Source organism: Hibiscus syriacus, unplaced genomic scaffold (assembly GCF_006381635.1).
Source record: "Hibiscus syriacus cultivar Baekdansim isolate YM2019G1 unplaced genomic scaffold, ASM638163v2 tig00111582_pilon, whole genome shotgun sequence".
In the NCBI taxonomy this organism is placed as follows: domain Eukaryota; kingdom Viridiplantae; phylum Streptophyta; class Magnoliopsida; order Malvales; family Malvaceae; genus Hibiscus; species Hibiscus syriacus.
The window spans coordinates 12,086,258-12,109,372 of record NW_024063126.1 but is presented as its reverse complement, the minus strand read 5'-3'; positions in this window follow the sequence as shown (position 1 = coordinate 12,109,372).

Genomic DNA, 23,115 nt, shown 5'->3' with positions numbered 1-23,115 from the left:
ATGTATATATTACAATGTTTTTTAAAAAAAATTCAGAAAAATATTTTTTATTCATACTCGTCATACCCACATGACGAGTCCAGTGAAATATATTAAATATATTCAGCCCCTGAGACCCACGTCCCAAGTCCCACTAAAAAATTATATTAAAATGATATTTGTCACACCAGTGTGACGAGTTCCAGCTACACTTTAGTTTTTACCATAGATCCCAAAATAAAAAAACAAGTTGCCCTATTGGGTTAATTTATCGGCTCGCCTGCATGATCCTACTAATTTATCCCTTTTCTTTATGACATTTGGTGATGGATTTTTGGGGGATTGTCTCAGGAAAGGTGGGCTAATATACGACTAATATACGACATTACCGGATACATTAAAAGATATTTAACAAATTCAGTTTAGAGCTACCAGAAATGTTGAGTAATAATAATGTAGGTCTAAATCATGAAGAAATATTAAAAAAATTGGCAACCGACAAACTTAGCTTGGCGGTTTATGTCGATACTTTATAAACTGTATCGATCCACATCAATATAACAGGTAAAAATATGACAAAACCGGTCTCGAAAAGACAAAATCGGTAAAGCGGTACCGAATATATTGAAAGTGTAGATACTTTAATATAAGTATCGACACTTTGTGAATTTAAAAGAGAAGCAGTTTCAGAGCCTATAAAGTGTCGATACTTTATAACAATGTATCGATCCACAACGATATAACAAGTAAAAATATGACAAAAACAGTATAGAACGACCATATATATTGAAAGTGTCGATACTTTAATATAAGTATCGACACTTTGTGAATTTAAAAGAGAAACAGTTTTAGCGCCTATAAAGTGTCGATACTTTATAACAATGTATTGATCCACAACGATATAACAGATAAAAATATGACAAAACCGGTCTCTAAAGGAAAAAACCGGTATAAGGTGACCAGATATATTGAAACTGTTGATACTTTAATATAAGTATCGACACATTGTGAATTTAAAAGAGAAGCAGTTTTAGCGCCCATAAAGTGTTGATACTTTATAACAATATATCGATCCAAAACGATATAACAGGTAAAAATATGACAAAACTGGTCTCTAAAGGACAAAATCAGTATAGAGCGACCGAATATATTTAAATTGTCGATAATTTAATATAAGTATCGACACTTTGTGAATTTAAAGGAGAAGCAGTTTTAGCGCCTATAAAGTGTCGATACTTTATAACAATGTATCGATCCACAATGATATAACAGGTAAAAATATGACAAAACCTATCTCGAAATAACAAAACCGATAAAGCGCTACCGGATATATTTAAAGTGTCAATACTTTAATAAGTACGCGTAATAAATTATCGATACTTTCAAAGAAATAGGTAATTATACTATCAAAAGTATCGACACCTGACATAAAAGTATCAACATTTTTGTAGTTGTATCGATTAAATATAAATAACATATCCGGTGAAAATATAAAGGGCATAGTTAAATATCCTCTGAAAAATAGATAGAACGGACGAGTTTTTGAAATCGAAGCGTAATTGTTGCTGCATTTCAGAAGTCGTTTCTAAAGCGAAGTTTGTTTGTTTGTTGCTGCAGTCGAATCAAAAAGTACGTTGTCGAAACCCTAGTTTTGTATTATTACAGTAATTGGAAATAGGGTTTTTATATATTGTTTGGGGTTTTGGAGTAAAGAAGCATTTGTGACCGATTATGGGTAGAAAGTGATATTCTAGGTAAAATATAAATATCGATACTTTTATTAAATATTATAAGTAGAAAATGATATTATAGGTTGTATAAATGTGTCAATACTTGGAGTATTGAGTGTTCCCATTCGTTTGAAGGAAATAGGGATTAGGTTTTTGGGTTTGGTTTGGGATTTTGAATCAAAGCCAAGAAGGATTTGAGACCGATTATATAATATTATAGGTAGAAAATAAATATGGATACATGTATATAATATTATAGGTAGAAAATTATATTTTAGGTTGTATAAATGTGCCGACACATTTTGTAGTGGCCATTTAAATTCTTTTGAAGAAAACCGTTTTACCACAAGAGTAGTTATCTATATTTGTATATTGAATAAAGTGTATGTAACAAGTATTTGATTTGACTTGCGTAAACTGATATATGAAGGAAAATAGTCAATGGGTGGAAAAATTGTTGGTGGCGCAAATGACTTTGAAATTGAGGCCGAGACTCGAAAGCAACCAAAGGGTGGATATATGTACTTCTAGTAAGTATCAATGTCTTTTTGTTATTATTGTTGAAATGGTAATTGGATTAAAGTATTTAAGAACTTTAATTTGATTACAAATTTTAAATGTTGACAGTATAACCGAATGCCAAAAGATGAAGGAAGGTGGAGAACACTTCGGTTTGGTATGTAAATTAAAATTGACATTGAGTATTATTTAGCGTTAATGTATTGATTAAGAAATATTTATGCTTAATATTAGGTGAGAAATGATGTGTTGGAGAAATGGAATTCGATGAGTGATGCTGATAAGGAACCTTACATCGTACAATCAAAAATTGATAGTGAAGAATACAAAGAATGGAGGAAAGCACATGAAAAGAAGGTATTCATTAAACTCATAAATACGTTAATACAAAATATATAAAAATTATAACATTATATATTGTTAAAAAATGTAGGAAGTGTCGACAAGATGCAACATTAAAAATGTGAATTCATTAATTAAACACCTTAAGGAGAAGGGTCAGTTGAATATACTGGGAGAAATAGAGTTTGGATAGTTGGTAGGAGTAAGGGATCGACCTATTCAGAGGGAATTGTGTCGATCCTTGATGGTGCAATTTGATGTCGAACAATGTATTGCTAAATATGGTGATTTTTCATTTCTTCTGGAGATCCCATGTGCTGCAGCCGTCTTGGGGGTAAGAAATGAAGGCAAAAGTGTTGTAGACGTCTCTAAGAGTAAGAACTGGAAAGCACTTGCCTCCAAATATGGTTTGAAGCAGAAGGTGACATATGCTGAACTTGAAGAGGAAATCAAAAGTGGATCTTACGAGGGGGATGAGTTGAAGGCCCGATTTCTATTGTACCTTATCGGGATCTTTCTTTGTCCAACGGGTGATACGTCAACGAACAAGGATATATGAAGCTCATTTACGATGAAGGCTTGAAAGGTGAATCCAATTGGGCTGAATATGTCCATTCGAGATTGTTTGAATCAATAATCACCTTTAAAAAGGGCGGCCAGAGATACCTCAAAGGGTGCATAGCAATCTTAGAGGTAAATGAGTTGACGAACGTTTTTGTTTTTTATATAAAATGATAGTATAGTTATTATAAAAATTATAAATTTTATTATAAATGCAGGTTGCACTGTTCGATTTTTAGTCGGACTATGAGGCAGTGCCGGCTTATGAAAGAATCGGAGTGGCACGCATCCATGCATGGGGAAAGGAATAGGTGGTTAGAGTGATGGCGAAGTTGAAGTTGGATAGACCGAGGAAGCAAGAAAGGGTAATAAATGTAATTAAATAATATTAATAATATAATCAATGTCTTAATATTGTAATTTAATTTTGAAGGTTATTGACAATGAGGTAGAGGAGGCAGAGGAGAAGGAAGAATAGATGGTTGTATTGGGGGATGACGGTAAAGGAAAACAGAGTAAATTCGACATTTTGATGTCTAAATTGGCTGATATAAAAAAATCCAATTTGATATCATGCAAAGACAATCAAGAGTCGGAGAGAGACTTGAGAGAGTCGAAGAGACACTTGAGAGGCATAAGGGAGAAGTGGAAGGAAAAATAGATAGAGTGGTGAAAGAAGTTGAGGTGTTGAGGGGTGAATTGGTGAAAAAAATTGAGGTGTTGAGGGGTGAAGTGGTGAAAGAAGTTGAGGTGTTGAGGGGTGAACTTAAGATGGTGACGGGTAAAAAAATTGATGGAGTGGTGAAGGAGGTTGTGGAATTGAGGAGTGAACTTACAGGGGTGAAGGGGGTGGATGATGAATACTTAGATGAAGGAAAAAAATTGAAGGGTGAAATAAAAGAGATGAAGAGCTATGTAGAGAAAAAAACACAATGAACTGAAAAAATGTGAAGAAGAAAAGATGGAAGAAGAAGAAAAGATGGAGAAAGAAGAAAAGATAGAGAAAGAAGAAAAGATGGAGGAAATGAGGAGGAAGGATGTCGATGTGATCTATACACCGAAGAGTGTTATAGATGCATATTTGGATTCGGAATGTCCTGTACCCCAGAAGAAAAAGCAGAAGGTAACTTGAATAAAATAAAACTTAATTTGATCTTAATCGTGTTGTTGTGACAAAAATTTGTATGCAAAATTGTAGGTTGAAAAAGCGGATATTCCAAGCGAAATTGATGACATCGAAGCTATAATTTGTGATTATTTATGGAATAATAGGTTAGAATCGGGGTAAGTGAAATATATTGCTTTGTGAGTGATATTTAAATATTTCATGACAAAAATATTAATCCTAATGATTCATACAGATATTCTGTAATCTCAATGGGAAATCAATTCGCAAGTGTATCCGATGTTGCAACGTTAAAGCCTACGGAATGGGTTGGCGGTGTGGTAAGTATAAAGTAAAAAATGTTAAAACCTATTGAATATGTTCTGATTGTGCAATTAATTTTGTTAGGTTATTGATTTGCTCGCCTGGACAGTATGCTACGATTCGAAAAAGTCACTCCGGAGGATTGGCTACCTTACATACCACTTAGTGGTGAGTTAAATTAATAAATGTTGAAAAGTAGTGTTATAGACGGTAAATTAATAATGATTTTCGCGTAATTGTAGCAACAGGTGTTGGATGTCAATAACAAAGTAAGGGTTGAGGATATTGCTAGCATTTGGGGTCCCATATTGTGTAACTATGTGAAATTCACCGACTGTGAGAAGGTAAGACACCATACGAATTGCAAATGATGTTTTCGGATATAGAATGTTGAATTTTGTCAAATTGGGTGTGAAATTTGTTGCATATCATGATCACAATAAACTACCATAACTCACATTGGTATCTGTTAGTGTTGGATATGGTAGATCGTGTTGTAACATTATATGATAGTTTGTTTACATCTGAAGCAGCTAAACAAAGAGTGAATGATGCTGAGAGATTGGTATGTATGAAAGGAAATTATGTTAATTATAGTGCATAATTTGTTTGGGTCATAACTTTATATTTTTAAATGTAGATAAAAATATTAGATAGTTATAATAAGAAACGCAATTGGGTAGAAGCATGTGGATCTCTAGGAAACCGCCCCTTGAAAAATTTCAAATTTGTGGAGCATAAGATGAATGAGCAAGTGAGTAGGTATGAGATGTTATCATAAATAGAAAGCTTAATTTATGCAGGTTTCATAATTGACATGTGTGGTATTCAAATTTTGTAACATATATGATTGTGGCATGTATGATATGATGCGGATGGAATCGATCGGTTCTACAGGGGCAACTGGTGATTTTGTAAGTGGAATTAAAATTTGTTTGTGGTTAAATTGTTAAAAGTCATAGATTGAATGTTGTGGTTTACAATACTTAACGTACTGACAATTTGAATATAGGTTGTTGAACAGTGGGATCGATCGCGAATATTAAACGATCTCGTAAGCCACAATCAAAATCAACTAAGAGAGGAGATAACAAAAGCTACCATGAGACACAAAAATAACAAAAGGAAGTGATGATGTAAATGTAGGGTTAATTTTGTATAAGATTTATAATTTTGTATACGATTTATAATTCTATATATGAATGTAATTATGTATGAGATGAGAAAAGTTAGCAGTAGATTATTGTACATGTTTCTTATACACAGTAAGAGTCATGTTGATACTTACGATATATGAAGATCATTGTCTCATTATTCCAAATGTCATCATAATTGTCTTCATGTGCAGCATCGAATGACTATTCCATATTGAGGGTATGTACAATAACTACAAAATTCAATAACTTTCAAGTAAAAGGTAAATTTACAATGTATGTGGTAAAAATATACTTTTTTAATGACAAAATTAATAAACACAGAGATTTGTTTCCAACATTTTGTCCAGTATGGTTCCCAAACGTAAAGTTCACAAACGTAAAGTTTCCAAAAAATATGTAAGCAGATGTGTCGATACATTTATAAAAAATATCGATCCCAAAAACATTGAAACCCATAATTATAATGTAATAGGTAATTTTGTAATATAACCGGTATAAATATACCAGTTTTATGTGAGAATAGGTCTACATAATGTATCGACACTTTTGAAATTGGTGTCGTTACTTTTTGTCCAGAATGAATCCCAAAATGGTGAACGCATAAAGTGTCGATACATTTATAAAAAGTATCGATCCCAGAAACATCGAAACCCATAATTATAATGTAATAGGTAATTTTTCAACGTAACCGGTAAAACTATACCGTTTTTATGAGAGAATATGTCTACATAATGTATCGACACTTATGGAATTTGTGTTAATATTGTTTGTCCAGAAGGAATGCCCAAAAGGGTGCACAAATAAAGAGTCCCATAATTATAATATAATAGGTAATTTTGTAATGTAACCGGTATAAATATACCGGTTTTATGTGAGAATATGTCTACAAAATGTATCGACACTTTTTTAATTATGTGTCGATACATTTTGTCCGGAATAAATGCCCAAAAAATGGTGCACGCATAAATTGTCGATACATTTATAAAAAGTATCGATCCCAGAAACATTGAAACCCATGATTGTAATGTTATAGGTAATTTTTCAATATAACTGGTATAAATATACCAGTTTTATGCGAGAATAGGTCTAGAAAATGTATCGATACTTATGGAATTTGTTTGGATACTTTTTGTCCAGAATGAATGCCAAAAGGGTGTACCCATTAAGTGTCGATACATTTTTAAAAAGTGTCGATCCCAAAAACATCGAAACTGATAATTATAATGTAATTGGTAAATTTTCAATGTAACCGATATAAATATACCGGTTTTATGAGAAAATAAGTTAGTATAAAGTATCGACAATTGTTAAATTTGTGTCGATATCATTTTAAAAATCGTGTGTTTCCCCCTTCATTATTTATAGATTATAATCGATATAAAATCCAAATCGACAAACCCTAAACCTAAAGGCATAAGAGAACTCTTCCTCTCCGACGAATACCAGTGTTCTCATAACAGTGACGATCAGATATTTAGGTAAATTTATTGATATTTTATGGGTTTGATTGATTTCCAGATTGGAGTTTTTTTTCCTGAATGTGTTTGTGTTCCAATGTAACATCATCCACACCTAAAATGGCTCCAAAACGTCAGCGTCAGAAGCGCGGTCTTTCTCAAAGTTATTCTCCACCCAGTTCTTCTCAACCACAACCTTCTTCTCAAACAATCGCTTCTTCTGAGAAAATCAGGTATTTCGAAACTCTGAACTTTAGATCCGATATGAAGAAAGAAAGATGGCAGAGGAGTTTTAAAGTAAGGAAGATTCGTCCCAAACATGTCATTGACTTGGGTTTTTTGTTCGATGATAAATATACATTTAGTTTTAAATCCATATTTACATCTTGGGGTTGGCTTGAATTCCTTGGTGTAGAACCAAAATATTACCCCAACCTAGTTAGAGTCTTCTATAACAATGCTTCCTTAGAGCACGAGCGTAATAAGACTAATATAATAGGAATTAATACCCATGTCATGGGGAATGATATATATATCTTCGGATACTATTGCGGAGGGTCTAGGTGTCGAGAATAAAGGGGATTCATATGAAAATTCATTAGATACTACAATACAACGAGTTGCTAGAAATAGCCCAATTCACCTAGATGTAGAGTCGAGAGTGTTTCACAAAATGCTCACTTGGTATATCCGGCCTATTGGGGGGAAACATTCAACGCTTCGAGACAACGATTATTGGTGGATAGCAAAGTATAAATCCCAAACGGCTCTAAACTTTGCTAAACTGATATTTAATACAATTGTATATATGGTCACAAAGGGAGCAATAATTTCAACTTCACTACCATAAGGATATGTCATCACCTATCTGTTGAATAAGAAAGAAGTTGATTTTTTGCATGACGCCCCTGTTCGATTAACTCGCAAGATTGACATGTTATTTATTAAAAAAGTTGGATATGATTTTGTTGAAAAATTCGGTTGGAAGCGTGTAAAGGATGTCAAATTAGATCAAGAGATGGAGGAAATAGACCCCATTGGCCATGAAGACGACCAACCAATTGGAGACGCAATGATGGAAGAAGCTCCAGAAGCTCCAATTGGAAAAGATGTCACAATTAAGACGGTGATGGAATACATATTCAATTTTCGGGAGCATATTGATTCCCTTGTGAGTGGAATGCGAGCCGATATTTCATCATTGCGCGATGAAGTCTCCAAGTTGCGTGACGAATTACGTCAACGACATCAAATGAGTTAGGTAATTAATTATTTATGTTTCTAAACATTTACACCTGAAATGTATTTTATTTTCTTTTAACAGATGTGGAAAACCAAGAGGTCAATGAAGATGAAGATTATGATGATGATGATGATGATTATGATGATCCAAACAAGTATATCGTGTCTGCAACGCCGCCTGCAAGAAAACTTGTATTTTTTTTATGTCAATGGTGTCCTTGCCTACTTCCCAAGACAGCCAAAAGGTTTTAATTCTGTTCTTTTGTATCCATTATTTAAACATATAAGCGTAGAACTTTAATCTCATTTTCTTCATGTTGTAGATATTGTCCTCAGAACAGGATTATATGAATTTATGCATTTTTAGTAGACAATTTTGTTGTTGCCATTTGGTCTTCCAAGAATAGGTTAGAACTGTTGAGCAATTGAATTACTTTAGCCAAAATCGTTAATATACAAGAATAGGTTCAAACTTGATTACAATCTCAGGCATAACATCGACCCTGTACTTAAGAAACTACCTTTGTTGTCTGACCATTTTCTATTCACTTGGGTAAGATGAATGTCATTACAGTTTGCTGACTTTTATTTGTCTATGATTCCTACATATTTATGTTCGACTCTTTGTGAACATGATCAAGAAAATTGCAAAACATACGATAATGTTACCTACTGTAAAGATCTCAATGATGTTTGGAACTCGTTTCCTCATTTTAACGACCTAAATACACTGTTGGTCGATGATTCACCGGAAAAAATGATTTATAATCCTGTAAGTTACATTTATGCAATATGTTTTTCCAGTTAAACAGGTGCTCATACATTTATTGATTAACAATTTATTTATATAGAAATACAATTACATATGTCCACATTCCTTTGACGCTGCTTCCAATTAGGGCGACAATGCTCTAGGTATGACACAAATTTATTTCTGCTTATGCAAATTTAGTTTATTGTTAGTAAAATTGCACCTCATTAGTTTGATAATTGAAATTATTTATATATGTCCTCAGAAAAAGGCGGTAACATACGAGAGTATTTGGAAAATTTGTTGAAGGCGCCTAATATTCCGGACTTCGTTAGAAATAACCCTTTTTCATCGAATTAATTTCGTTGTGGGTATATTATTTGAACATTGTTATGTATAAATTTCTTGTGTATATATATTTTGGTTTGATTATATTGTGTGTATATCTTCATTCGGATGGGATGGGCTGTGTATAACAAAACAATCTATCTATCTCTTCCATGTGAGTACTTTATTCCCACCATGTGACAACCCCATCAACTCACAACTCAGGTTTGAACTCAATCAATATTATCTTTTACCCGCTTGATGGTTCATAACGCATGTTACTCGAACAGTATGAATCAATTATGCAATTTCCATGTTCAATTTAACACTGTATTTTAAATTCATTTCATATGTAATTGGAGTTTGAATTTCAATTTCAATTTGAGTTTGAGTTTCAATATAAATTTCAGCAAATGTATCGAAACATATTATTAAAGAATCGTTTTCTATAATCTACACAACAAAGTTTTCATACTTAGAAATATTGGTAACTTACAAACATGTATCGACATATAAAGTTTCCAAACTTAAAGTTTCCCATAAAGTGTCGATACATGTTTAAAAAGTATCGATCCCAAAATCATCGAAATTGAAAATTATAATGTAATAGGTAAATTTACAATGAAACCGGTATAAATATACCGGTTGTTTTTGAGAAAATAGATATACATAATGTATCGACACTTATGGAATTTGGTGTCGATACTTTTTGTCCAAAATGAATGCCAAACGTGGTGCACGCATACAGTGTCGATACATTTTTAAAAAGTATCGATCCCAAAAACATCGAAACCCATAATTATAATGTAATAGGTAATTTTGTAATATAACCGGTATAAATATATCGGTTTTATGTGAGAATAGGTCTACATAATGTGTCGACACTTTTGAATTTGTGTCGATAATTTTTAAATAATGCGATTTTTTCCTTTGTTATTTATATGTAACGCTATACAAACCCCAAATCAATAAACCCTAAAGGCAGTTCTCTTCTCTTCCACTCTAACGAATACCAGCGTTCATAACAGTTACGATCAGTTATTCATGTAAATTTATCGATATTATGATATTGATTTCCATATTGGACACTTTTTTCCCTTCTTGTGTTCGATAGGTATGTTGTCGAAGCCCTAATTTTTTAGAAAGTCTTCGAAAAGAGGGGTTAGGTTTTAAAGTTTGCTGTTTGTGAATGGTTATAGGTTGAAAGTTCAATATTTGTTCGTGAAGATGATGACCTTCAAATTGAGTCTTAGCGTATCAATATTGAAGAAAATCGAAAGCGACCAGTAAGTATCAATGTATTAATGTAATTGTTCTTGAAATTATAATTGGATTAAAGTAATTAATCCAATTTAATTGATTCAAATCTCTACAGTCTGACTGAATGCGAAAGGATAAAGGAAGCTAATAATCATGTTGACAACATAACCAATAAAACCCCTTGCAGGGTCCAAATGGTAAGCTAGGAATTGGTAAGGCAAGCATCCTTTGAGGGTTTAGGGTTTAGAGCCCTCCAACGTAAAGAGTGCATGATTGAACATTACGTATAATAGTTGTATTCAGTTGTTGAAGAATTGTTCTCAATTTTTTTTATATAAGGATAGTTGTTATGATATACGTTCAAATTTCGGGACCAATTAGTTAGATGCGTGCAGTAGCCTATATCCTTGAGGCAGAGCACAAGAAATCTGACACTTAAATATTTACCAAGAGCGGTAGCTTTTACTGTGCATGAAGACCGAACCTAGAATCAACTTTGCAATTATGCCTATCATGCTGAAGAGAATCTGCTGAATAATAGGATTTGCACACAACTGTAAGCATTTTAAACCCTAAACCCAACTACTCACATGGAAAATTACGTAACAGAGATGTCAATCATTTTATGGGAAATCATAACATCTCTGTTGTATAATTTTCCATGTGAGGAGTTGGGTTTAGCGTTTAAAATGCTTGCAGTTGTGTGCAAATCCTATTATGCAGTAGGTTATCTTCAGCATGATAGGCATAATTGCAAAGTTGATTCTAGGTTCTGTCTTCATTCAGAGCAAAAACTACCGCTCTTGGTAAATATTTAAGTGCCAGATTTCTTGTGCTCTGCCTCGAGGATATAGGCTACTGCACGCATCTAACTAATTGGTCCTGAAACGTGAACGTATATCATAACAACTATCCTTATATAAAAAAATTAAGAATAATTTTTCAACAACTGAATACAACTATTATACGTAATGTTCAATCATGCACTCCTTACGTTAGAGGGCTCTAAACCTTAAACCCTCAAAGGAAACTTGCCTTACCAATTCTTAGTTTACCATTTGGACCCCCAAGTTTTATTGGCTATGCAGTTAACATGATTAACCAACATAATCCCAGTTACAGAACTGATTCCGGCCATGATTGTGGGAGACTATAGTCTACAGATTGTTTGGCATTTATGTGATGATGCGGATGAAATATTAAATGGTCTCGTAAGCCACAATCAAAATAGACTAAGAGATGAAATTTTGTTAATGTAGGGTTAATTTTGTATAAGATTTATAATTTTACATACGATTTATAATTTTGTATGTGAATGTAATTATGTATGAGATGAGAAAAGTTAACAATAGGTTGTTGTACATGTTTCTTATACACAAATGGAGTCATGTTGATACTTACGATATATGGAGATCATTGTCATCACGTGCGGGACTAAATGGCCATTTCATTCTATCTTCGAAAAAATCAGTTGATGTAGGCTGTGTGCTTGTATTCAAACTAAACTTAACTTGAGGACATGTTAGTTTGTTATGTCCCTCACAGTTACAGTACCCACATCGCCTAATTTTCTTCTCGACCTTGTTCTTCGGTACTTCTTTTCGCTTGCGTTGTTTTCATTGAGGGTCGCGAATGTTGTTTACTATATTGCTCTGGTTGACTGAATCATTCAAACCAAACGAGTTTTCAAATTCTTCTATTAGTCTTTTCATCTCATCTCTTGCGGTTTTGAAAGACGCATCTGTCTTTGATGCAATGGAGCATAACCTACTTGACGTTGAACGTAGAACTGTGAACCTTGCCATTTGCATCACTTCTGGAGGCACATTCAAGTCAACATAACTAGGTGCAGAAGCCTTCGCATCCTTAGTCCACCTTCTTTGAATCAAAGTCCTGGGCAAATATGTGTAATCCAAGTGCTTCAAAATGTGAAGTTGATGGCGATACGGAAGTCCAACAGTCTCGAATTTTTTGCATGAGAAAATTAGGGTTTTCGTACGAGAATCAAAACTAATTTCAAATGTCCTATTTTTTTCTTTGTACTTTTTCAAAATATAATGTTGACATTCATCTGATAAGGACTGAATCTCTTCCTCAATTCGATATAATGTATCCCATTGAAGTTCATCTTGGAACGCACGAAATGATTTGCGGGTAAAAATCTCAGCAGCATGGATTTTGTGATCTGGAAGGGCTTCGTCTGGGAACTTAAGTAATTCGCTTTCACCTCGTTCATATGCATTCTACTAATTCCATCTTCAATTGCACGAACAACATCTAAATATATCTTCTTGTGTTTTAGTGCAATCGCTAGTGAAGCATTCATAGACTCGCACCTTTGTGCTGAGCGAATATTGGCAAAGAAATGACTGGTTAGATATGCTTGTGCCCATAAGTGTCGAGTATTTCCCTTCTCAATCACCCATGGATTCTTTTTGATGTTGAATTCTGAAACAACCGAATGCCATTGAATATAAAATTCCTCGGTTGTCCACTAGGAAGCCATGCATTTTGAGAATGCTGCTGTAAATTTTGGGTCACCAATGTTAGCTTGTGCATTACGAGAAAGATGCCAAGAACATAATCTGTGCTTAGCATAAGGGATAACAGATTTTATAGCCCTCTGCATTGCCCTATCCCCATCGGTGACATCTGAAATAGGCGATTTATTCATAATGGCTTCTAAAATATTCTGTAGCACCCACTCGAAAGATTGCGACATCTCGTCAGTGATTATGGCAGTGGCAAACACAATTGTGTTATGGTGATGATTGACACCGACAATAGGCATAATTGGTCAACCATACAAATTATCTTTGTACGTTGTGTCGAACGCAATTACATCACCGCGAAGCATATGTAAACTGATCTCGAAATAGAATCTGACCAAATAAGATTATGCAATGCCCCTGATTCGTCTACCGATTATGCCATAAAAAACCCGGGATCATCATGTTTCTTATAATCAAAGTAAGCAATAAGCGCATTCACATCCTCATCGACGATTTCCTTTGCTTTACCTCTTTGAAGTGCATTGTAGAGGTCTTTATGTGTAAATCCAATATTATGATAGCCCCATGCCTGCTGCGTTAAATAGTTCATTACTTGTGACGTGCTAACACCGACCTCTTTCAATGTTGTTGCCTCATCGATATCAACCTTACTTAGAGCTCTATTAGAACGTATGAATGGTGTTATAGCAGGTGTGCACAATGCATGATTATGTTTCTGATAAGACTTACTTATAACCTAGTGATCGTTTGTATCTGTTGATGTAACTACGACTCTAGCCTTGCATCTTGTTCTTGTGACTGGCGTATGAGCACGTTGACGATCAACAATATTGACTTTTGATACTCGAAACCCTTTTTTGGAACAACAAAATTCTTGTGTCTTCACATTCCCTTCCACGTCAAGCCGTGTTGTTCCCTTACGTGCACTAAACCCATGTTCCCGTGCGAATCCCTTGAAAATGTACCAAGCTTGATCACGTGAAGAGAAGAGCTGACCAACCAATCTGTCAGATTCATCAACATTATGTACTTCATGGCATTCCTTGGTTGGCTTAACATTGTCTGCATCAGTATGATCCATGGCAAAAATTTTGTTGTGCAAGTTCAGTGGTCCCAGAGTTGATGGAGATGTAAGGTAAAGGTTCATTGAACATGTTTCAGTCGTGCTTTCAATAGGATGTGGTATTGGTAGTGGTAGTTGAAGGGTGGGTACAACATTAAATTCGTAGGACATATTTAGGTATGTACAATAACTAGCTAAATAGGTGTCGATACATTTTCTAAAAGTATCGACCCTAAAAACATCGAAACCAATAATTATAATGTAATAGGTAAATTAACAATGTAACCTGTATAAATATACCGGTTAATTAGAAAACAAGTCAACATAATGTATCGACACTTTTTTAATTTGTGTCGATACTTATTGTCCAGAATATAAAGTATCAATACATTTATTAAAAGTATCGATCTCAATAACATCGAAACTGATAATTGTAATGTAATAGGTAAATTTACAATGTAACTGACATAAATATACCGGTTTTATAAGAAATTAGGTCAGCATAAAGTATCGACACCATTTAAATTTGTGTCGATACTTTTTGTCCATAATGAATGCCAAACGGGGTGCACACATAAAGTGTCGATACATTTATTAAAAGTATCGATCCCACAAACATCGAAACCGATAATTACAATGTGATAGGTAAATTTACAATGTACCCGATAGAAATATATCGGTTTTATGAGAAAATAGGTCTAAATAATGTATCAACACTTTTTAAGTTTGTGTCGATACTTTTTTCCATAATGAATGTCCAACGAGGTGCATGTATAAAGTGTCGATACACTTAAAATTGTATCGATCCAAAAAATATCGAAACTGATAATTATAATGTAATAGGTAAATTTTCAATATTACCGGTATAAATATACCGATATACTTAGAAAATAGGTCAATATAAGCGCTATCTATTACATTATATAATCGCTACCTAATATGTTATTGTACTTGATAATATTTTCGGTTAAATGATATAACATAACCGGTCTAAATTTTAACCGATCACTTGTTTAACCGATCACGCCGTTTTTTAGGCGCCGCACCGCAGAAGCTCCCAGATTTTGAGATCCCTATCTATATATTTTTTTGCAGATTTATGAAATGTGTATTTTCATATCAGAAGTTATTTTTCTTTGTTAATTTTATCAAAATAATTTGACGTTGTATTATACATTTTTTTCCTTTTTAAAATGTACAAAAAAAATTATGTAATTATATAAAAATTAATGTGTATATATTGCATCCAATGAAATTAATCTAAAATTGGCTTCCGAATTAAGGATGGACACGGGATCCGAGTTTAACAGGTTCTGACCTAAACCGATCCAATTAAGTCAGAATTTTTTAAAATTAGGTCGGGTCATATTTTTTAAAGAATATGTTCGGATCGAGTCGGATTCATGTTTAGGGTGAAAATACCTGGCCTGATCCAATCCGAAAAATAATATAAATTTACCTTATATATTTATGAATAATTGCAATAATAATCCTCTATGTATTAAATTGGATCCATATTTTTATTGAATAAAAATAATATTTATTTTATAAATATATTTATTTTGAGTCGGGTTTGGGTTTTATCTCACAAATATGGGTCGAGTTCGGGTTAGATGAAGTCACCCCTAAACTACGATCGGATTGAATTTTAGATAGAGCTATATATTTTCGAATCAGGTCGGATTGACCGAAAACCCTACCCAACCTGACTCATGCCCATCTCTATTCCAAACTAAAGTTAAGAGATTTTAAAAAGTAAACTGTTGTAAATGATGAAAATATAAAGATAAATCCATAAAAAAGGCATAATTTAAAGACCTGTTACAGAATTTGTCCTAAAGTTTTCTTCACGGATTTGGAAGTTGTTTGACCGCGAGGGTTAGTTTGGCGGCTGATTTCTGTACATTAACACAGCTTGTTTTGGATAGTGATTACTGGCATTTCTAAATTAAATTTTAAAATAATTAGATTAAATAAGGGTTTAATCTTCTTAATTTATAAATAAGTGACTAATCTCTCAAACCAGCCTCTTAACTTCTTTTTTTTCATATTTGATTGATAGGTGATGAAACTGGCCTTAATGCTTGTTAGTGTCACCGATATTCTTTTTTAGTTTTTTCAATTTTTAATAGTAATGTGATTTTTATGATACGTTTTCTTTTGTCTTTTGGCACGTTTTCAATCATTTGATAGTTTTTTCTTTATTTTTTACAAGATTTAATTTGACGTAGTCATGACTGATCAAGATGTTATCTATTTATTATCATGATGACATTATCTGCTTTGGATCATCTGATTGAATTTGGATACACAGTTTGAGTTTGTAAATAGTTTTCTCATGTCGCTTGACTCTGATTACTGGTTTTTCGGGGGTCCTTCAATAGCTTGATCTCCTTTTGTTGTTCATTTGTCGATGCAATCAAATCTTTTCATATTTGCCTTTCGTTCAAGTTTATTTGATTAGGTTTAGGGTTTTTAACATTTTCCTTATGTGATATTGAGTGACTAGTTTCTGATGTTAATGATTATAGGAAAATTTTCTAATATATGTTTAGTTTACGGTTATGATTATAAACTTTTATTATAATCAGGGGCGGACCCAGGACAAAAATTCAGGGGTTGCACAATATTAAAGGTGACACTTGTATTAATTAAAAAAAATAAAAAAAATTAACACTAAGTAGACAATTTTGTTGTATAATTTTTTTTTTCTATAAGAATTTATCTGAAATATAGGGATTCTACTTAAAAATCACAAAATATATATATATAAATACTAAAATAATATCATTTGATCAATGTTCCTCACAATTTGAGGGGTTACCCGGGCTACCCCTGGCAACCCCCTGAATCCGCCCCTGATTATAATTTTAGATATTTTGTATTTTTAGTAAAATTTACGACTTCTATCTGTCAAAAAAAAAAAAAGTTAAATAAGATTTTAATCGAATCCTTGTGCAAACGGACAGTTCCCATGCAGTCAAAATGATGGTCGAAGATGATTCCACCCGCAATCCTCTCTCTCTTGTTAGAAATATCATTTTGGGGTCTATTGTTCTTTATTTTTTATTTATTAAAAATATATATTGATAAATATTAAATTAGACCTCTTAATTTTAATTTATTTTGTATTTACATCTTTTATTTTTTGTAATTAATTATATTTTGTCTCCTTCAATTAGCATCCTAATTCCGTTCTACCTTTTCTATGGTTAATTTTTATTATTTAAACCAATGTTGTTTTCTTATAAAAAAAACATTATGAATACCCAAATGCAAGCTTATCTTAAGAGGAACGAATTACCAAAGAGCAAATCACAAAAGACTCGGTTCATACTTCATACAATAAATGTCAGAACAATACCAGAAAACATTAAAAAAACGAAACTTATAGAATAATCGTTTGGATCGGATTCAAATCGGGTCAAATTATTTTGGGACTGGAATATATTTGGTTTAAATTCGATTTTGATCAAGCTGAGTCCGATTTGAATTTAATTAAGGTGTATGATAAGTCGAGTTGGATCCAATATCGGATTTGATTATTATCAATTCAAGCCAATATCATATCATGTCCATATAAGATTAGTCAATTTTCAAGTTTGATCAACCAATGGAACTTTGAGTCATTTCTAGTTGAATTGGATATGAGTCCAATTAAATATAAATAATTATTGGTATACGCTTATAAAAGAACATGTTTTTTGTTTATCAACATTATCATTTAGATTCAATTTCAACTCTTAATCGTTTAATGTTTAAAATTCACACCATCAATAAAAAAAAACTCAATGTAAATAAGTTTGGTATGTAGGAGTAGTTGAATGTAAATTTTTATTTGACTTGTAATTACATTTTATTAGTGAAACGAGAACTCTTTGAGACTTGCGTTTTATGTTAATTTGTATTGAAAAAATAAAGTAACATTTATTTTCTTTTAAAGTTAACTATAACATATTTTCTAAGTGATTTCAATTATAATTAATTACATAAACTAGAATTTTTAATATTGGTTAATTTTATTTTATAATCATTCAGATCAAATACTTTTTAAAAAAATAGGAATAATCGAATCATATATGAATATAGTATTTTAAAAGAGAAAAGATGATATTAGACTATTAAACTATTATCAAATGTGATTGTTAACTAGTAATATAATGCAAAAAGAGAATAAAACCTACACAATTTTTTTATTTATCATATTGTTAAAAATAGATAAATAATCAAAATAAATTATCCATTCACTTCGAATTACTTATCAGATTAAAATCAAGTCGATGTTATATTCAGATTGCATTTGAAAAACTAAATTTGAAAAGAAAAATTGATTTGTGTCAATTTGGGGGAAATGTGCAAGCCTAAGAAGTTTGGGGGAGCGGGAGGGGTAAATATCAAAGTTAAAAATAGAGCTTCGTTAGCCAAGTGGGGTGGAGGTTCACTATGAAAAAAGAAGGCTAGTGGAGAAAGGTAATATGCGCAAAGTATGGGGATATTGACAAAAAAAGGATCAGTGAACTCGATGGCACTAGAAAAGCTTTAATTATCTGGAGGGGCATAATCAAAAACTTATATGCAGAAGAAGTAAACATATGGATGAACAAATCAGAGTTTCGATGGAAATTAGGCGACGGAAGGTCAATTCTTTTTTGGGAAGACTGTTGGTGCAGTGGTGGTCCCCTGAGCAAAATCTTTCATCGTCTTTACCGGTTGTGGAATTGCAAAGGGGTTGTTGTTGCTTCAGTTGCTAGAAACCAAAGCCTTCATGAGATTAATTGGGAGAATCAGTATACTATATCATTATTGGATAGAGAGGTTGCTGCTTTGGAGGACCTTAAAAAATGTCTTCTAAAAAATTCATTTTGTTCTAATCTCCCTAATAGAGTCCTTTGGCTCCACGATAAAACATGTAGATTTTTGGTCAAAAGGCTCTCCGAACTTCTTGTTAACGTTGATATAGGTGATTCTAATTTCGACTTTGATAAAAATTGGAATTTAAAAGTCCCCCCAGAGGTAAAATCGTTTGTATGGATGTTGAAGTTAGGACTCCCACTAAGTATTTTCTTAGAAGAAGTGTCAGGTTAGAAGGATCGGAGCTTGAGTGTCCATGGTGAGAATCGAGACTGGAGAGCAGATCTCATCTCTTCGTGGAGTGCAGGTTCACTAGATGTTTTTGGAGTGATTTTTGTAGCTGTTGGTCTGTTTTATGGAATATACGCACTAATATAAATGAGTTGTTTGAATCATGGTTTGAAGTTTCTTGGTCTGGTTTTTGTTAGATCAGTTTGGTTAATCTATGCTGTAGCAGCTTTATGAAGTCTCTGGATTGCTCAAAACGACAGGATTTTTAATGTCAAAGTAAGTTCTCTTAAGGACCTAATTTTTTCTTCGAAAATGTGTGCTTTCATTTGGTTAATAGTGGTGAATGCAAGTGCAATCCTTAGCGAGGAGGATTGGTAGAATAATCCCTTAAAATGTCTATCTGTCAACACATGAAAGAAGGCTTCGGTTGATTGGTGTCCTCCTTCAGCAGGTTTTGTGAAATTCAAAGTTGATGGGTACTCGTATCGTGGCGTTGCTGGGTGTGACGGGATGCTAAGAACGTTAACAGGTGATGCGAGAGCTATTTTTTGGGGTCCAGTTTCGGATCTTGGCCCTAATTGTGCAGAACTAATAACAGTTAAAACGACATCGCAAGTGTTTAAAGAGGCATAATGGACAGGTAAAGAATCTCTTTGTGTTGTCTGGTTCCCAACTTGTTCTGAATTGGATCGCTTTCCCATTACTGAGACCGTGGAAATGGTGGAATATCTTTGATTAAATTGATGGAATGGTTCGAGATAGTTCGAGGGTGTAATTTGTTTACGTGCCAAGAGTTCAAAATGCAATGGCAGATTACTTAACGAAGGCAAGTCGATGAGGACTGAGCTTTTTAAAGCATGGTTGTAGTATGTATTTTCCCTCTGTTTTTCTTGCCTGCTATTTAGTGAGTTAATTTTGACTGTTTCATAGTTGTTAAGGTGTGTTTATAGTCTGTTGCTCCGTGTATTGTGGCTGATTTGGTGTTTTTGAGTTTTAGTTTTGTATCGTGCTCCTAGTTGTGGTGTACTTCTTTCCTCCATTTAGGTTAAGGAGATTTTTAACGAGACATCCAACTACATTTCAATTATCATTAATAAAACACTCCTTGTTGAGAAAAAAATATTGGTCAATATTGGTTGGTCTCATTGAACTCTAGTCAATTTGATTCAATACATTTTGTCTTGAATTTCAAATGGAGTTTGAATCATTATATTCTAATTTATAACAAATCTTAATTGAAGTAAATTAACCAAATAAGTGAATTTAGATCAAGTTTGCATATAAATGAGATAGATTATTATTTTTAATTGTTTTGGATCTTTTCAAAATCTTTCTTAATCATTGACAACACATATACCTTACAAACGCAACTGCTTGAACTCATAACCTTTAAGAAGAACAATACCCTACATAAATTAAGGTCCACATGTTTTATTTTTGCATACAGAACAAAGTTTGTTGCTATTGCTAATGTACTGGTGTTGTCATACTAAATTTTAAGAACATCTACTAGATTTATTCTCATATCAATTAGCATTTTTTTAATCCATATTATTTCAAAAGTAGCAACAATTAGTGAAGATACTAATTTTTCATCCATTTGTTATTATTACTATTTTATTTATTACTATTATTATTTTATATTATTATTATTTATTAGTATTATTATTATTAAAAAAAATTATTATTACATTTCAGGTCCAAACAGATGGCCCAACAAATAGGCCCAACCAAAAATGGACCGACCCAAATACAAAACCCAAACCAGACGGAAACCTTGAACTCGTTTAAAGGTTTCTGCTAGGGTTTCTAACCCTAGCGCCGCCGCCGTTTCATATCTCAGCCCCAGTCGCCAGCAATCATCCACCGTTGGATCTGATAAGATCCAACGGTCCAGAAGCCTCCAGATGAAAACCCTAGGGTATCATAACCCTAGGGCCATGCGGCGCTGCCTCTGCTTCCAGCCGCTTCACGCTGCTCCACCCGCTGCCACGGTGCCAACAGGAGACTCCAGAAGCTTTGCTGCTAAAACAACAACCGCACACGTGTCCCATTTTTCAGTGAGTCACCACAAGTTCGGTGACTCACCGAAGGAAACCTCTTTACCCGGTCTGAAGCCATCACCGGAGATGGTTATAAAAACCATCTCACCTGCAAAAGAAAAGACAGCAACCAGCGAGGAAGAATCCGAGAATACAAAAAAAAAACAAACCAAAAACCATCAAACATAACCACACAACAGCAACAAAGACAAAAAACCGAGAAAAATAGAGGGAGAAAGAGGGACTTACTAACGAAGAGAGTCCGTTCGTCGCCGGAGACGCTGTTTTAACCGAGGTAAATGCTTCGGTTTTCCTAGATCTATAGGAATTTAAGGGGATTTAGGGTAAACTAAGACCAGATTTGGCCTTAGGAAGAAAAGGCATTTATTTTCATGTAAAATGAAACTTTCCGGGCAACGGTGACGGTGTCCGGCGGCGAGGATGGCGGCGGTATACGACTGCCTGCCGATGATCGGCTTCCCTCCGGTGAGGGAAGCTAGAGAGAAGCTAGAGAGAATTTTTTCTCTCTCGGCTTTTAGAGAGAAAGAAGGAAAGAAGAAATGGAAAAAATGGCCTTAAGGCCGTGTAATATTGAGGCTTAAATACCCCTCCCCGAACGACGCCGTTTTGGGGAGGGGTCTGTGTGTAATTAATTAAAGGTCAAATCTCGTCCGCAATCCATCAGCTTTGTAATTTTATATTTTAGTCACTGAATCAAATTTATGATCTTTTTAATTTGATCTCTTAATTTTATTTAATTTATAAATTAGTCATTAACATAAAATATATATTTTAGGTAAAATAACCGATTTAGCCCTCATAACTTTATTAATTAATATTTTAATCTCAAAAGCATGTTTTAATTTATTTTAATTTGATATACGAATTTGACATAATTATATTTTAGTCACTAAATTAATTAATGGGTAAAATTGCATGTTTAGTCATTGTAATTTTAAATAAAAAATTACTAATTAAGATATTTAATTTTAAATACATTATAATTTAGTCACTAATTTTAAATATTTTTATTACTTTTTATATTTTAAATATATAGTTATAATTTTATTTATTTTAATAATTGTTTATTTATATTTTACATGTTTATATATTTAATTATGGTTATTATTATTATATAGTTATATAAATATATATAATAAATAATACTTATTTACTTATTTTTATATTATATATATATATATTAAATTCTAATTTAATTTTACATAAATTAATTTTTAATCATATTTTAATATTTATTTATTTATATTAAGAAAGGATAGTCTTAAAGCAACTGGATATCCATTTTCTTATATTTTTAAATAAATAAATATCTTACTTTTATAAAATTATATCTATTTTTAATAAATGTTTTAATATTTATTTATTTTTTAATATTAAAAAAAGAGTTGTCTTAAAGCACCTAGAATCCCTTTTTTGATATTTCTAAATAAATAAATATCTCTTATATATATGAATATATTTTCTTAATAAATTTGAAATAATAGAATTATGAATTAAATACATTTTATTTTTAAATTTCTAATAATAGAGACAATTTATAATTAATAAGTACCAATTTTGGGCGTTGTGAGGTTGTTAATCCTTCCCCAAACGTAATCGACCACGAATCCCTTTTTATTATTAAAAAGAATGAATTTTTG